Raw genomic sequence first — 19,455 nt, 5'->3', positions numbered from 1 at the left:
TAAAGGAAAACAAAAACAATCAGGTGAAGGAGTTGAACAAAATCATCAAAGATCTAAAAATGGAAAGAGAAACAATAAAGAAAGCACAAAGGGAGACAACTCTGGAGACAGAAAACCTAGGGAAGCTATCAGGAGTTATAGATGCAAGCATCACCAACGGAATACAAGACATAGAAGAGAGAATCTCAGGGTCAGAAGATACCATAGAAAACATCAACACAACCATTGAAGATAGTGTAAAATGCAAAAAGCTCCTAGTCCAAAATATCCAGGAAATCCAGGACACAATGAGAAGATCAAACCTAAGAATAGTAGGTATAGAAGAGAGTAAAGATTCCCAAATTAAAGGGCCAGTAAATATCTTCAACAAAATTATAGAAAAAAGCATCCCTAACCTGAAGAAAGAGATGCCCATAAACATACAAGAAGCCTACAGAACTCCAAATAGATTGGACTAGAAGAAAAATTCCTCCCATCACATAATAGTCTAAATACCAAATGCTCAAAACAAAGAAAGAATATTAAAAGCAGTAAGGGGGATAATCCTCTGTCCACCTAGAAGAACTTTGCATTGTGGGAGCTCCTTCCTTTTTCACTCCCTGGCCATCTTGTACCTGATCTTGGTTGGGAGTTGTCCCACACCTAAGGCAAGAAGATGGTGGCTGCAAAGAAGATGAAAAATTCTCTGGAGTTGATCAACTTTAGGCTCCAACTTGTTATGAAAACTGGAAAGTACATGAAGGGGAACAAACAGACTCTGAAGATGATTAGACAAGGCAAAGCAAAGTTGGTTATCCTCGACAACTGCCCAGCTTTGAGGAAATCTGAAATAGAATATTATTCCATGTTGGCTAAAACTAGTGACCATCACTACAGTGGCAATAATATTGCATTGGGCACAGCATGTGGAAAATACTGCAAAGTATGCACACTTGTTATCATTGACCCAGGTGATTCTGATATTAGAAGCATGCCAGAACAGACTGGTGAGAAGTAAACAAGAAAGGTTTCCTTTAATAAAACTTTGCCATAGCTCCTTTTAAAAAAGGCAGTAAGGGAAAAAGCTCAGGTAACATATAAAGGCAGGCCTATCAGAATTACACCAGACTTCTCACCAGAGACTGTGAAAGCTAGAAGATCCTGGGCATATGTCATTCAGGCACAAAGAGAACACAAATGCCAGCTCCAGCAAAACTCTCAATTACCATAAATAGAGAAGCAAAGATATTCCATGATAAAACCAAATTTACACAATATCTTTCCACAAATCCAGCCCCGCAAAGGATAATAGATAGAAAACTCCAACATGAGTAGGGAAACTAGAAAAAGGAAGAAGGTAATCTTCTAGCAACAAACCCAAATGAAGATAGTCACACAAAATTTCACCTTTAACACCTCTAACAACAAAATAACAGGAAACAACAGTCACTATTCCTTAAAATTTCTTGATATCAATGGACTCAGTTCCCCAATAAAAAGACATAAACTGACAGACTGGATATGTAAACAGGACACAGCATTTTGCTGCATACATGAAATGCACTTCAGTGACAAATCCAGACACTATCTCAGAGAAGAAGGCTGAGAAATTTATGCCAGCAAATAGTCACAAGTAAAAAGTTGGAGTAGCGATTCTAATATTGAATAAAATCAACTTCAACCAAAAGTTATGAAAAAAGATTAAGGAAGGATACTTTACATTCATCAAAGGAAAAATCCACCAGGATGAACTCTCAATTCTGTCTGAACATCAATGCTCCCACATTCATAAAAGAAACTTTACTAAAACTCAAAGCACACATTGCAACTCATGCAATAATAGTGGGAGACATCACCTCCTCACTCTTGTCAATGGACAGATCATGGAAACAGAAACTAAACAGAGATACACTGAAATTAACAGGAGTTATGAACCAAATGGATTTAACAGATTTCTATAGAACATTTCAACCTAAAACAAAAGAATATAACTTCTTCTTGGCACCTCATACTACCTTCTCCAAAACTGACCATATATAATCAGTCACAAAACAGGCCCCACCCAACAGATACAAGAAGATTGAAATAATCCCATGCATCCTATCATATCACCAAGGAAAAAGGCTGGTCTTCAATAACAACAAAAACAAAAGAAAGCTCACATACACAAGGAAGTAGAACAATGCTCTACTCAATGATAACTTGGTCAAGAAAGAAATTAAAGACATTTTAGAATTTAACGAAAATGAAGGCACAACACACCCAAACCCATGGGACACAATGAAAGCAGTGCTAAGAGGAAAACTCATAGCTCTAAGTGTGTTTAAGAAGAAACTGGAGAGAGCATACACTAACAGCTTGACAGCACACCAGAAGGCTCTAGAACGAAAAGAAGCAAATACACCTAAGAAGAATAGACAGCAGGAAATAAATCAAACTCAGAGCCGAAATTAACCAAGTACAAACAAAAAGAAGTATATAAAGAATCAAGAAAAGCAGAACCTGGTTCTTGGAGAAAATCAACAAGACAGATAAACCTTTAGCCAGACTAACCAGAGGGCACAGAGACAGTATCCAAATTAACAAAATCAAAAAAAAAAGTGGGACATTACAACAGGAAATGAGAAAATTCAAAAAAATCATCAGATCCCACTACAAAAGCATATACTCAACAAAACTGGAAAATCTGGAGGAAATATACAATTTTCTAGAAATACCTCACACCATAGTTAAATAAGGATCAGATAAATCATTTAAACAGTCCCATAACTCTTAAAGAAATAGAAGCAGTCATTAAAAGTCTCGCAACCAAAAAAGCCCAGGACCAGATGGCTTTAGTACAGAATTCTATCAGACTTTGAAAGAAGACCTAACATTAATACTCTTCAAACTGTTCCACAAAGCAGAAACAGGAATAACAGTACCCAATTCATTCTTTGTAGTCATAGTTATGATGATACCAAAACCAAACAAAGACACAACAAAGAAAGAGATCTTCAGACCAATTTCACTTATGAATGTTGATGCAAAAATACTTAATAAAATTCTCACAAACCTAATCTAAGAATACATTACAATGATTATTCAACTTAATCAAGTAGGTATTATCCCAGACATGCAGGGATGGTTCAATATAATCCACTATATAAACATACTCATAAAAAAACACATAATCATCTCATCAGATGCTGAGAAATCACTTGACAAAATACAATACCCATTCATGATAAAAGCCTTAGAAAGATCAAAATTCAAAGGCCATGCCTAAACATTTTAAAAGCAATGTACAGCAAACCAGTAGCCAACATCAAACTAAATGGAGAGAAACTTGAAGCAATTCCACTAAAATCAGAGACTAGACAAGACTGACTCCTCTCTCCCCACTTATTCAATATATTACTTGAAATCTTAGCCAGAGCAATTAGACAACAAGAGGAAGTCAATGCAATACAAATTGGAAAGGAAGAAATCAAAATATCACTATTTGAAGATGATATGAAAGTATACTTGAATGATGCCAAAATTCCACCAGAGAACTCCTAAGCCTTATAAACAACTTCAGTATAGTGACTGGATATAAAACTAACTCAAACAAATCAGTAGCCTTTCTCTACTAAAAAGATAAATAGGCTGAGAAAGAAATTAGGGAAATGACACCCTCCACAATAGTCCCAGATTAACATAAAATACCCCAGTGTGACTCTAACCAACCAAGCAAAAGATCTGTATAACAAGAAGGTTAAGTCTCTGAAGAAAAAAATTGAAGAAGACCTCAGAAGATGGAGTGATCTTCCATGCTCATGGATTGGAAAGTTTAATATGTAAAATTGGCCATCTTACCAAAAGCAATCCATGGATTCAATGCAATTCCCATCAAAATTCCAACTCAATTCTTCATAGAGTTAGACAGAGCAATTTGCAAATTCATTTAGAATATCAAAAAACCCAGGTTAGCCATAACTATCCTCAACTATAAAAGAACTTCTTGGGGAATTGCCATCCCTGACATCAAGCTGTATTACAAAGCAATAGTGATAAAAACTATATGGTATTGGTACAGAGACAGGCAGGTAGATCAGGGGAATAGAATTGAAGACCCAGAAATAAACCCACACTCCTATAATCACTTGTTCATTGACAAAGGTGCTAAAGACATCCAGTGGAAAAAAAAGATAGCATTTTCAAAAAATGGTGCTGGTTCAACTGGAAGTCAGCATGTAGAAGAATGCAAATTGAACCATTCTTATCTCCTTGTTCGAAGCTCAGGTCCAAGTGGATCAATGATCTCCACATAAAACCAGATACACAGAAACTAATAAAAGAGAAAGTAGGGAAGAGCCTCAAACATGTGGGCACTGGGCTCTAACATCAACAATTGAGAAATGGGACCTCATAAAATTGCATAGCTTCTGTAAGACAAAGGACACTGTCAGTAGCGGGAACCAACAGACTGGGTAAAGATCTTTACCAATTTATATCCAATAAATGGCTAATATCCAATATATATAAAGAACTCAAGAATTTAACCCCCAGAGAACCAAATAACCCTATTAAAAATGGGATACAACGCTAAACAGAATTCTCGACTGAGGAATATGGAATGGCTGAAACCTAAAGGATTAGTCATCAGGGAAATGCAAATCAGAACCATCTGAGATTACCGCACACCAGTTAGAATGGCTAAGATCAAGAACTCAGGTGACAGCAGATGCTGGCAAGGATGTGAAGAAACAGGAACACTCCTCCATTGTTGGTGGAACTATAAGCTGGGACAACCACTCTGAAAACCAGTCTCGTGGTTCCTAGAAAAGTGGAAATAGTGATACCAAGGACTCAGCAATACCACTTCTGGGAGTATATCCAAAAATGTTCCAACATATAACAAGGACACATGCTTCAGTATGTTCATGGCAGCCTCATATAGTATAAGCAGAAGCTGGAAAGAACCCAGATGTCCTTCAAGAGAGAAATGGATACAGAAAATGTGGTACATCTACACAACGGAGTACTTACTTCTTAGCAATTAAAAACAATGATTTCATAGAATTCTTAGGCAAATACATGGAACTAGAAAATATCATCCTGAGTGAGGTAACCCAGTCACAAAAGAAGACATACGATGTGCACTCACTGATAAATGGATATTAGCCCAAAAGTTTGGAATACCCAAGATACAATTCACAGACATATGAATCTCAAGAAGAGCCAAGACTAAAATAGGGATGCTTCAGTCCTTCTTAGAAGGGGTAGCAAAATACTCACAGGAAGAAATACAAGGAGAAAGAATGGAGCAGAGACCGAAGGAAAGGTCATCCAGAGACTGCTCCACCTGGGGATTTATCCCATATGCAGCCATCAAATCCAGTCACTATTGCTGATGCCTAGAAGTACTTGTTGATAGGAGCCTGATATGGATGTCTCCTGAGAGGCTCTGCCAAGGCCTGAGAAATACAGATGAGGATGCTGCAGCAAACCATTGGACTGAGCATGGGGACCGCAATGGAGGAGTTAAAGAAAGGACTAAAGGAGCTGTAGGGGTTCCCCTTGGAAAGAACAACAATATTAACCAACCAGACTCCCCAGAGTTCCCAGAGACTAAATCACCAACCAAAGAGTAGACATGGAGGGACCCATGCTTCCAGCCGCATATGTAGCAGAGGATGGCATTGAAGGGCATCAATAGAAGCCCTTGGTCCTGAGAAGGCGTCTTTCCCCAGTGAAGGGGAATGCCAAGGTGCTGAGGTGGGAGTGAGTGATGGGAGTGGGAGCATCTCCACAGAATCAAGTGGAGGGAGCAGGGTAGGGAGGGAACTGGGATAGGGGGTAACAATTTAAATGTAAATACTGAAAATAGCTAATAAAATGTGTTATCTGTTTTCGTCCACTAGGCGGCGCAAAATTCAAACAATATAAAATAATATAGTTCCTCCTATACCCCCAAAACATTTAAACTAAACTTACAGAATTTACTTCCAAATTCATAACCTCATTTGCAGGAACTTAACTCAAATTATTTTTTTAATTGTAGCATGTCGATTTGGAGAACAGTTATCTTCTGATTCTTCTGAACAGAAAAAAGTTGTATTTTGCACTTGAAAAAAAAAGTACTGAATTTTGATGTCAATACATGTCTTTCTATCTTACTATGTTATTTATTTTATTTTTAGTGTGTCCTCTTTTATTTCTCTTGGCAATTTATCACAATTTAGGGTCATCTGAGAAGAAGGATTCTCAACTGAAGGAATTGCCTAGATCAGACTGGCCTGTGTTCATGTCAGGGAGCCCATTGTAAACAGCTCTCTCCATAGACAGGTGATTGTTACTTTCCAGTGGCATAATCTTTGACCAATAGGTGGCTCCAAACATCAACCTTATATTCTCAGGTGACTAAGTGCAAAGCAATAATGTACTAGTCAGTGTTTAAATAAATCATCTTATTAAATTATGAATATATGAATTTAATCATCTGATTAAATTATGAATATATGGATTCTTAGTAGCAGAAACGTTAAACATTTTCTAGAAATTTCCCAACTAATAAACTGTGAACCATATATCAGCTATTTTCATTTGAAACTTACATACTTAAATAATGGCTTTTGAATATTAATAATTCATCTTATCTTATGAAAATAAAAACTGCTAATTTTGCTCTCAAGATATTTTATAAGGAATGTGGCACAACATTGACATTTAAATTCCTCATGCATTAGTCGCTAAAAAGCAAAAACGAAAAAAACAAAATACAAAGCAACACAGAAAACAGTAACAACAAAAACCCATTATTAAGTCCATGTTCTTTAGTCTTTGAGTTTGTACCAAGCCTGTATAGTGCATATTTAGCTTAGGAGTGACTGACTAGCAAATTTAGTTTCAACCAAATTAAAAGCTATTCATGCATTTCTAGGTACATTTCAAATGCTACAAGCTGGGAAAGATAGAAACACAATGATGCATCTCCTTGCCGTCCAAGAATTCTCATACTGAAAAATAGAATAATATCAATAAAGAGAGAAAGTCTAACCCAATGGTCATAGAAACCAAGCACTGTGGGAACAGTTCCAAGAAAACCATTGTTTTGAAAACACTGATGGGGAAAGAGAGATAGAGTAGGTGAATGTCAGACAGGAGAGAGGTCAGAGTGTAAAAAAGTGTCTCTAGGAGGAGGGAACACCATGGGACTAAAGCTGAAGAAGTAAGAGCTTTCTGCATTATTGAAACTTAAAGATGATGAGTGCAAGGGGAAGGACAGAGTGAGACTTAAACAGTGGGCATTTCTTATACAGGGTTACAAACTAAGTTAGATGTTGAATCTCATCCTATAAGCAATGAGGAGTGATGGGGAAAAATTGTAAGACAGGAAACACAGTCAGTTCCACATGTCTGTAAAATTGGCTTGAAATATATGGTTCACATGTTCAGAACCATTTCAAAAGCAATGAAGAGATAGGAACCAGATGGTTACAGGAAGAGTGTTGATTTAAATGAAAATGAGACATTTTTAGGCAGACTTAAAAGTACCAACATAGATGGCTAACTTAAAAAGACAACTGGTCTACCACCTTTACATTTCCTCTACAGCCAACTATACACACAGAAGCAAACATGCTATTTTCCTAAGCATCTTACTCCTGAGGCAAAAGCCACAAACCATATTATCAATCCTGAGTAGTCCTCTCACCTACCTATCTAGTATCATATGCCACCTTTTGTTTCCCACTCCACATTCCTCTACTCTGATATCACAAAGTTCTGTTTCTTCACTGCACCTCGATCCACCTTCAATGAGATTCTGAATGTGGCATGCTTCTTATATGCTCCATAAGGTTCAGATTGCTTCATTCTGAAATCTTCAACTACAGTGTCCCTTATATAAGGAAGAGGACTTTACTGGGGGATCAGATATTTCCTTCAAAGGTGTATAGTATCTGTACTTTCCTATAGTTATTAAAGTTTCAGGTTTGTGTGTATGTTTGATTTTGAGAGTATATATATACACTCAAATCACTTTTCGTACCCTGTATCATGATCTTTCACTTCTCCCAAGTGCTCTTAGATCCCCACCTTTTCACTCACCATTTCACAATGCCATTTCTCTCTCTTTAGGAAGCAAAGCAGGAAAACAAAATCACAAAAAAAGTGAGAATTCAAAAATGAAAGACTAAAGAAAAAAAGAAAATGATGAAACACAAGAGAAATAGGCACACATAGCAATACACATAAACCCCCAAAATAGAAAATCAAAAACCATAACAGACAAGCAAAAGACCAATAAGACAAAAACAAACAAACAAACAACAATAAAAAAACTTCAAGCAATGCCAGAGTGAAAGAAAATCTACAAAAGTACCACTGAGCTTGTTTTTCGTTGGCATCCACTGCTGGGCATGGGACTCCTTTATGTATGCTGAATAGACCCAGTGAAACTGCACTGGGGAAAGCTAAGTCTTGCACTTGGAGATATCTTCTTGGTTAGGGGTAGGAGCTCAAAACCTCTTTCCCTTCTCATCAGTAGGATGTCATCTAGCTTGAAACTACCAGTCTTGTGCCTGCTGTCTTGGTCTCTGTGAGTTCATCTGTACAGCAGTCCTGCTGTGTATAGAAGGCATTGGTTCCTTGGTGTCATCTATCCATTATGGCATTTACAGTCTTTTGGACTCCTCTTTGGCATAGGTCCTTGTGTCCTGAGGGGAAAGCTTTGATAAACATATCCCATTTAGGACTGAGTGTTTATTGTCTCTCACTTTCTGCACAGAGTCCAGTTGTGGGTCTCTGTCTTAGTTCCTATCCACTAAAAGAGGAATTGTTGAGAAGGTCTTTTGATAAACTAAGTTTCAGACTTCTAAACGGTTTCTTGGATAGGATTTAGTGGATTTTTAACACTTCAGATGGGCTGGGTTGTGCACATATGCCATGCTTGGGTGAATAATTGTCTAGGGAGAGGTGTTATGCACACTGAATGCAGGTAAGATTTAGCTGCTTTTTTTTTCAAGTCACCCACAGATTTACTTAGAAGATGAAGGTGCAGAAATATGAAACATATTACATGTACTTTTTTTCTTTCTTTCAAACATACCAAGCATGGCATAGTAACCTGAAATTAAAAAATACTTAACTGGGCTTTAGTTATCTATACAGACTGCTGGAATTAGGTCCCCAAATTAGCAATCAAATAACAAAACCAGCCATAAAGCAGGCTGAAAGCATTAAACATTTCATATATGAGTTTTTAAATCATTTAATTTCTATAGAAAAATTGTATTCACAATATAATGTGACAGAAATTGCCACAGGAATGATATACTGATTGCAATAAGGTTGCATGCAGCAGCAGCTTTGCATTTTTATAACTATTTTTTGTTTATAAAAATTAAACCTCTCCGGTCATGCTTATCACATGTTTTTTAGATTCGTAATGTAACAGAATAGGGAATACCATATAGTTCAAAGAGAAAATGTCTCATCATTTTCATGTGGATTATCTGTATGAAACATGAAATACACTACTAACCCCTGAAACATGCATGTCTAGATTTGTTTTTGTCCAATTTCAGGCCATCTGCAATCACATTCTATTTAAATAATACCAAGAGGATCTGTCTGCAACTGTGGTTGAATTAGCTGAGGTTGCAAGGGCGGTGGCAATTGAAGTGGTACCATTGACTCCACCAATTGTCCTGGATTTGAAGTTGGTGGAGCAGCCACAGTATTTGCAGTTTCTACAATTTCTCCATTGTAAAAGAAAAACTGGCACTGTTGAATAAATGTTTCAACGACAGATTGATGGATTTTAGTGGTAGACAGAAACACCCGATTTTCAAAGTCAGGTCTCATCAAAGTTGGCCAAAAACAGATGGATAAGTTGTCTGCTGTCATTAGGTTGATTTTATTTTGCTGACTAACCCTGTTTAGACATGTTATCACATATCTGAATACATCATAGTTTACAGGATGAAATTTCTTAACAATTTCTAGCTGCTTTTAAAAGAAAATATTTACAGTGGTGATTACAAACCAGATTAATTGGTTAATGCACAGGAACTAATTACTTACCTAAAGGAAAAGAAGCAGAAAGGAAGATAAAGGAAAGGTGAGGAAGTGGGAGACTTTGAGATTGTCTTCAATTGATTAACTTTTCTCATAAAATCCATTTGATGATAAAGTGGATTTAAGGAATTACTGGAGGGACATTTCACTTTTTCAAGAATTGGGTTGTGCTACTAAGAGCTGGATGTAGGAGGTAATGCTAAGTTTACAATGGAGTGTGCACAGTGAAATGCTAAAGCCTGAGCACACTCTACTTGTCCTCTTAATACCCGAAGTTCACATTGCTGGCCCTCCAGAAGAGATACCAACTTTTGCCACTTGAAGCAGCAGAGCTAGAAGTCTCAGTTCTCCAGATCACAGGGATGCTGGTTCCCTGCAGCCCTGTTTCATTCTGCTTACTCAGCTTAAATTGAAATACCTGAGAGAGAATCTGACTGCCTGCTTACCTATAACAACCAATGAGGCCTAGTAGGTTAAATGTTTAGGTTCCATATTTGAAAAAAAAAAAAACAAAAATTGCATTATGATGAATAGCAAGAATACTGTCATACTGTTTTGATATGCTGCATTATACTGAAGATAATTGAACATTTTTCTAAAACAATTCAAAGTAATCTTTAAAATTTCAACATGGAAGGAATGCGTAGGAGAAGAGAACTATGCAATGATGTCAAAGACACAGAAGAAAACTAGGAAAGTAGATTAGTTAAGGACTGGGTAAGAGGAAAGTATTCCTTGAAAATAAGGATATTGTTAACTGAACTACTACACAGTTACTTCATAAGTACATTGGGCTCATATATTAGGTCCAACCACAAGAGGACATCAGTGGCTTCAGTAGAGGTAATTCTAGGGGATGTGGGGGTATAAAGCAAACTATAAATTCCTTAGGTTGTAAGAGGCAAGAATGAAGACAGAACCAGTGTTGGGCACTAAATTAAGACAGAAAATATTAAGCAGATATACTAGAATACAGGTTTGTAGCTGGTTTTGTTATGTATGTTTTTCATTTGGGGACACTTCAGATTGTTGAGTAGGTTTACAATGGAGAGGAAGATTGAAATCAAAGAAAGAAGAGAGCATGAACATGACAAAGTCATTACAGAACATTGCACGCTGAGTTGTGATGTTGGGAACTTTGTCTATGAGACCCTGGGACATCGATGATGCAGATTACAAAACAGTACAGTCTATGATTTCATTGGAAAGTGCTATAGTTCTTTCCTTTCCAATGGTTTGCAAACTTCACTTCTAATAGCACATTAGAAGTAACTACACACTGTTTTCAGATTAAATTATACTTAATCTATGAACTATAGGGTAGTCTTATTCATGTTTGCTTAGCTATTTTCAACTGAAGGAAGAAAGTAACACTGGACACCTTGTATCATGGAAATTTTCCTTATGAAGAAGTTCTTAGTATAGGTACGCTTGAAAAATAGTCGCAATTGATTCAGAACATTTCCAGGAAGTACACTATGTTGATTTTGAAGGCTTTATCTGTGGTATCTCATTTTCCTTCAGTCATTTAACATTTTATTATCTGAAAATTATGGCTAATATGCCAAAATATAAAGTAGCCAACATCTTTTTAACTATGCCTCATCTATATCTTATAAAACACTGTGTAATTTCTCAGTGAAACATTCAAAAGTTGTAAATTATTAAAATGGTAGTCCTATATTTGTAGTACCTACTATATCACACTATTTTAATGTAAATAATGGTTTACATTGATCGTCTAGATACCTCACATGTGTCAGTGAAAGGCAAGCAGTTTAATATTTAAATGTTTAATCCCTTAGTACATAGTGTTATTTTTGAAATGTTAAAACTCCTTTATTATGGTGAACTGTTCGTTTCCATAGTATCAGAGGGTAAGAAAAGGTATCATCTGAGAGAAGAAGGGAGGACACAAAAAAAAAACTAGTAGAAATAAAAGGTAATGGAAATATTAAGAGAAAGGTAAGTGTGGTTGCTATGGTGAGATGTTCAATAAGACCTGGGACAATGAGCTTTTTGCTATTGTTCAGTAACTTAGAATGATTATTTACCTAACTCTATTCCCCTGGTAGTAGACATTTATACAGCAATTACTGACTTATCTTTACTACATACAGAATTATGAATTCTCTCAATTATGTGATATTAAAGTCCACTGTCAATACAAGTTGTTATAAATGTGAAAATCTGTGGTATTACTAACATATTACAAAGCAGAATTCTTCTAGAGCTATGATTCTTCAGAATCACAAAGCCAATAAGGCATAACAGCATATGCCACTCTGGGCAATTGAAGTTTTAAGTTTCTTAATAAAGTATAGTGCAAAGTGTGGTTATAGAATGTTCTAAGTATCTCTGTTCCCAAAGGCCCAATTCCCTACTCTCATCACTAACACTGCGTCAGAATACTGACAGCAGCCTTTCCCACCAGCCCCCACATCTCCTATGGATCCCACAGACCATCTCCTAATCTCACTCCCACGCTAATCATTGTATCTTAGCCCCAGCTCCAACAGAAAAACCTTCTAAGCCACAGGACATGCTCACTAGAAAACCAGGTAGGGCGCTCTCTCTCTCTCTCTCTCTCTCTCTCTCTCTCTCTCTCTCTCTCTCTCTGTCTCTCTCTCTCTGTTCCTAGATCCAATTCCCAAGTTTCATCAGTAGAACTTCACCAAAGCACAAGTTGCAGCCTTCTTTCACACTTGTGGATCCCACAAATCATCCCCTTCTAACCTGTCCCCATTGTTACTTTTTCCCATACAACTCCAGTAGGCAACCTCTGTTACCCCAAGGGCAGCTTCTCCAAAGGCAGTAAGTGTGGTGAAAGCAGACCCACACCTCTCCTACAGCTCCTGCAATCTAATACCCCCAAGACTCATCTTGAGCTCTAGGACCATGCTGTGATATCCTTTTCTTCAGTAGCCCCATCTTCAATGGATCACAAAGACCTTCTCCTCCAACCTTTCTTTCATTAACCAATCCCAGCTACCCAGCCTCCAACACCCTCAGACATCCCCTGTGAATACACCACTGAACAATCCATGGAAAGAGAAATGCAAAGTTATAGTACTCTTCTGAAACAGAAACCAAGGAGAAAACACCTACTCAACAAATATAAATCTAGAAATTAGCACTTAGACCTTTAACCATACCAAGCCTAGATACCAAGGGAACAGGGTAAGAATATAGTCAACAACAGCCAGGATAACGTCTTCACTGGAGCCTAGCTATCCTAGCAAACAAGCTCTGGTTATTTCAATATAGCTGAAGAATAAGGTAAGGACCCCAAACCAACTACATACAGATGATAGCGATCCTTAAAGAGGAAATCATGGAAAAAACAAATATTTGGAGAAAATGAATAAATCCGTTACTGAAGTCAGGAAAACATAAGTAAATAAGTAAAGGTAATGAATAAATCCCTTAAAAAGCAAATTAAAGAAAAAGAAGAAAGAAGAAAGAGAAAGAATGAACGAAAGAAAGAAAGAAAGGAAGAAAGAAAGAGGGAAAGGATGAAAGGAAGAAAAAATGAAGGAAGAACAAAATAAAATAAATAAGTAAAGAAAGAAAGAAAGATAGAAAGAAAATGAACAACAAAAAAACTGAACAGGTCAAGAAAATGAATAAAAAGTGTTAAAGCCCTAATAAAAGAAAATAGACATAGTGAGGCTATTTTGGAAATTTTAAAAATTAGGGATTTGAATAGGAAATACAAAGGCAAGTTTCACCAACAGAATGCAGGAGGTGGAAAAGAGAATCTCTGGTTTCGAGGTACAATAAAATAATGGATACATTGCTCAAAGACATTATTAAGCCTTAAAATTGCTGACACAAACATCCTAGAAATCTGGGACATTATAAAAATAAGTAAGAATATTAGGTAAAGAAGAATTACAGCTCAAAGGCCCAGAAAATATTTTCAACAAAATCATACAAGAAAAATTTCCTAACCTAAAGAAGGACATAACTACAAAGGTACAAGAAACTTAGAGACAACAAACAGGTTGGGTCAGAAGAGAAAGATCCTTGACACATAATAATTGAAACAATAAGCATACAAATCAAAAATATTAAAAACTGCATGAGGAAAAGACATGTAACACTTAAGGCGTAACTATTAAAATTGCATCTGATTTCTCAGTAAAAATTCTAATATCAGAAGGGTCTGGACACATGTGCTGCAGATTCTAAAAGACAACACATGCCAGCCCAGGCTCCTATATCCAGAAAAATATTTCAATCACCGTAGGTGGAGAAAACAAAATATCTTGTGACAAAGTTAAATTTAAACAATAACTATCTACAAGTTCAGCTGTACAGAAAGTACTAGAAGGAAAAACTCATACATTGGGAGGTTAACTACAAACATGGAAATGGGAAATAAATGATCTCACACCAGAAAAATCAAGTGAAGGAAATTGCACACCACACACACACACACACACGCACACATACACACACACACACACACACACACACACACAATACTACCACTACCAACAACAACAGCAAAATAACTGGAATCAACAGTCATTAGTCATTGATATCTCTCAATATCTCTGGTCTTAATTCCCCAGTAAAAACAAACATACTAACAGAATGAAAAACAGGATTTGTCCTCCACTGTATCAAGAAAAAACCTCAACATCAAGGATCGAAATTACCAATGGGAAAACATTTGGAAAAAGATATTCCAAGCAAATGGTCTTTGGGGGGACTTTACGGACTCACTCAGGGTGATATCCTCAAGTTCCATCCATTTGCCTTCAAATTTAATGATGTCTTTGTTGATCTTTCCTAAGAGACCCAGCCAGAATACAGCAAATAGGCGAATACCATCATTAAACCAATGAATTGAGAATGGGACCCCCGTTGAAGGAATCTTAGAAATGACTAAAAGAGCTTGAAGGGGTTTGAGACCCCATATGAACAACAATGTCAAGCAACCAGAGCTTCCAGGGACTAAGCCACTACCCAAAGACTATACATGGACTGACCCTGGTCTCCAACCTCATAGGTAGCAATGAATAGCCTAGTAAGAGCACAAGTGAAAGGGGAAGCCCTTGGTCCTGCCTAGACTGAACCCCCAGTGAATGTGATTGTTCAGGGGGGTGGTAATGGAGGGAGGATGGGGAGGGAAACACCCATTGAGAAGGGGAGGGGGAGAGGTAAGAGGGATGTTGGCCCAGAAACCGGGAAAGGGAATAACAATCAAAATGTAAATAAGAAAAACCCAAGTTAATAAAGCTGAAAAAAATAGCCAAGTATTGCATTGTGTGGGTGTCCTACATTTTCTTCATCCATTCTTCAGTTGAGGGACATCTGGGTCATTTACAATATCTGGCTATTACAAATAAAGTTGCTATAAACATACTTGAAGAAAGGCACGAGCAAGGATGCTTGAATTTCACTTAGAAGGTGCAATTAAAGTCATAGGAGGCAGATAGGAGGGAAATAAATGGGAGAGGGGATGAGGAGGGGGGTGGGGGGTTCAGGATCAGGTAACAGGAGGGACAGGAGGATAGCCAGATGGCCATGAGAATGAATAGAAATCTGCAACTGGCTAGGGTGGGTAGGTGGGTAAACCTCTGGAACATGAAAAAGACCTGGGACAGAGGAGGTACTCAAGAACTAATGTAGGTTACCTTAGCTGGGGCTTACAGCAGTGGGGATATGGAACTTGAAGAGGAACTTTCTGTATCTAGGCAGGAACCCCAGTGGACCAACAGAGACACCAACACACCCACAAAAGTTTCCACCCAAAATGCATCCTGTCTAAAGTAATCCAGGTTCCGGGGAAGGAGCAGAGACTGAGGGAATGGCCAACTAGTAACTTGCCCAACTTGAAACCCATGCCAAGGAAAAGCACCAATCCCTGACACTATTAATGATACTCTGTTGTTCTTTCAGACAGGAGTCTAGCATGGCTGTCCTCTGAGGCTCCATTAAGCATCTGACTCAGAAGAATGCAGAAATCCAAAACCAAACAGTGGATGGAGCTTGGGGTTTCTTATAAAAGAGTTGGTGAATAAAGGTGGCCCCAAAGGGGATAAAAATTCCACAAGAACACCAACAGAATCAACTAACATAGTCCTCTGGGACTCTCAGAGAGAAAATCACTAACCAAAGAGCATACAGAGGCTAGACCTAACACCCCTTGCCCCTACACATGTGTAGCAGGTGGGCAGCTTTGTCTTCATGTTGGCCTTAAACAACTGGAGCAAGTGCTATCCCAAAGCTGTTGCCTGTTTGTGGTATATGTTCCTCTTGCTGATCTGAATTGTTCAGTGGGAAAGGATGCTTCTAGCCCCACAGAGACTTGATACACCAGGATGGGGGAATATACAGAGGAGGCCCACTCTCTCAGAGGAGAAGGGGAACGTGTTGGGGGAGGGAGGACAGTGAGCAGGATGTGAAATGAACAACTAAAAATAAAATGATAAAAAGAAAGACTAACTACTAGAAGAAGAGGAAAATGAAGGAGGAGGAAAAAGAGGAAGAGGAGGAGGAGAAGAAGAAGATGAAGAGGAGGAGGGGGAGGAGGAGGAGGAAGAACATACTTTAGATTAAAGTATATTTTCTAGACTGGAGAGAAGGCTCCGTGGATGAAGTGTTTGCTGTACAATGAGAGGATGGGGGTGTGAATCTACAGCACACACATAAAAGCTGGCAGCTCGGGCACGCCCCTGTAATCCCAGTTCTTTGGAGTTGGATCCCAGAACAAACTGGCTAGCTAGGACAACCAGGTAGAATGGAGTATCTCCAGGTTCAAGAAAAGAAGTTGTCTCAGTAAAGAGGATGCAGAGCAGTCAGCAAATGTCGCAACATCTACCCCTGTCCTTTGCATCTACACAAATACACATGCATGCACATTGCACACATGCATGCCCACACATGTGCAAACATGAAGAAACATATGCACGCACACCATACACACAAGCAAAGAACATGTTTTTTTTCTTTTTGAAATTTTTTTTAAAAACCTATTTATAAACTACAAAATCAAAATAATGAAAAAAATCCCTGTTTCAGAGCACTCACACTATTTTTTTCAGAAAATATTTGAGTAAAGCAAATAAATTATCACCAGAAAGTTTGTCCTTTACAAAGCATGCCTTATACACAGTAGGTGAAAAGAGACCAGAACCAACCATGACCATGAAGTAGGAATCACTAAATCAAAGCAAGGTCCACCTTTAGAATTCTTCTTAGAGATCTAGGCAGAGGAAAGGAAAGGTCCTGAGGCTATGCTGGCTGGACAAACCTGTGATCATAAAGATTTCAAACAGGAGTTGAGCTCTGAGGTCAGAAGTGGTGAAGTTCCCCCCACCCCCACCCCTGCCTCCAGAGGCCCACAGAGTGCCATCCTTTCAGGCTTCCTCCTTCCTCCTGAGTAAGGAGAATTTCCAATGTACTGGTCAAGGACAGGCACTCCACATTCTTCCATGTTTTGTTCCTGTGCCTTTCTTCCCCACTTCACAACTCTTTGTACTCTGTCTTGGCACTGGAGAGTAGTCTTTTCAAACCTTTGCCATGACCCCAACATCCTGAGTCCATGGTGCATTTTCCTCTCCTCTCCCCTGGCTGACACCCTTCTGCTCTTTTTTTCTTTTTTATGAAGTCCTTTGCAACTTCTTCATGTTGAGAGTAACTTTCTTTTTTCTACACCCTGTAAATTCTCATAGTGAGAAACAATCGTTATGTTCTGCTCAATCTTGTATTCATCATTTTGTTGGCTTATTTCCTTAATCTGATTATTTTAGAGTTTTATTTCTGTGCCTCTAGGCTCATGCCTCTAGTATTTCCTTCACTTCTGAGCCTCTGTCCCTTGTCACTGTGTCCAAGTTTCTCTAAAATAGTAATTTCAAACCCCTGGCCTTCTCATTCCACATATGCTTTTCATATTCACTTAGAGATTAAATATTGAGGTAACTTCTACTTCCTAAACTTATTTGAATTTGTATACATATCTGTAGAATCTTTGGACTATGGTAGCTCTTTTCTTCTTTAACTTTTAGTCGTAACTAATGCTCAAAACATTCTGCCTTGCTGTTTGTTTATTCTTTCCTGTTTTTACTTCTGTGATGTTTTTTCTCTTCTGAACATTTCAGATCCACGGTCCGTTTAAATCTCTCCTTACTGTGCCCATAAGAATTTTGAGAGAGCTGATAACTATTATCCGTGACTTTAAGAGAGGTTGACACTTTAACACTGTTCTCCACAGATTGAGCTCCTTCCACATTATAACCCCATTTACACACGGAGGCATATGACCTATTCCTGCCTTCATTTCCTTCTACAGGTCCGAGGATAGGAAGCAATTATTCTCCTGCTTCCCCTTACTGTCTACATTAGGCACCAATATTATTTGAGTTTTTTTGTTTATTTTGTTTTTTTAATTATTTTTATCCTTTTTTACAGTCCAGTCGTTATCCCCCTCCCAGTCCACACTCCAACAGTTCCTTATCCCATTCCTCCTCCCCCCTCTCCAAGATCATGTCCTCACCCTACCTCACCAGGCCTCCCTACTCACTGCGGCCTTGAGTCTCTTGAGGGTTAGGTGCATCTTCTCTTACTGAAGCCAGACCCGAAGTCCCCTGCTCTATATGTGTCAGGGGTCTCATATCAGCTGGTGTATGCTGCCTGGTTGGTGGCTCAGTGTGTGAGAGATCCTGAGGCTCCATGTTAGTTGAGATTTCTGGTCTTCCTATGAGGTTGGCCTCCTCCTCAGCTTCTTCCAGCCTTTACCTAATTCAACCACAGAGGTCCCTGGCTTCTGTCCAATGCTTGGGTGTAAGTATTTGTCTCAGTCAGATGCTTTTTGGACCTCTTGGAGGGCAGCCATGCCCAGCTCCTGTCTGTAAGCACACCATAGCCTCAGTAATAGTGTAAGGCCTTGGAGCCTCCCCTTGAGCTGGCACCAACATTATTTCAAAGGGACCTTAGAAGTTGTATCTCTCCACTACTTAGCCACCTTATTGCCTTTTTCTACAATTCTTTTTCTCTCACTAGGATTCCGGTCACTGGTGAATTCTCTATTTTAAACACTATCTGGAGTTGGGCTGTTCTCTTTACATACAAGGATTCCACCACATTCCAATATCTCCTGCAAGAATATCTTCATTTGCCAGCCTCTTAGAGTCATTATCAATACAAAATGCATATTTAAAATCCTCTAAACCTAAAATTCCTTCTCTGCTCAAATATTTACTTTTAGAATTTTCGGTAATTTCAAGTACCATCAGACATGGTTAGTAGCTACAATATTTCACAGTAAAATGTGAAAGTTCTTCAATAAGAAATCCAGTTAGAAAATGACTCTTACAAAGAAGAGGAGGAAGAGGAAGAGGAGAAGGAAAAACAGAAAAAAGAAAAATATTAAAAATCATTTTAATTGTTAATAATGTGGTGATAATTGAAGGGAAA

The 19,455-nt window shown here is 38.1% G+C and overlaps 1 pseudogene; it reads left to right on the top strand.

The window, feature by feature from the left end:
* Nucleotides 1-655: 655 nt before the first annotated feature.
* On the top strand, nucleotides 656-997 carry Rpl30-ps7 (ribosomal protein L30, pseudogene 7; annotated as a pseudogene).
* Nucleotides 998-19,455: the final 18,458 nt, after the last annotated feature.

The sequence above is a fragment of the Rattus norvegicus genome, chromosome 14 (genome assembly GCF_021556685.1).
Source record: "Rattus norvegicus strain SHRSP/BbbUtx chromosome 14, alternate assembly SHRSP_T2T, whole genome shotgun sequence".
NCBI classification, from domain to species: domain Eukaryota; kingdom Metazoa; phylum Chordata; class Mammalia; order Rodentia; family Muridae; genus Rattus; species Rattus norvegicus.
This window is presented reverse-complemented; position numbering and strand designations above follow the sequence as displayed.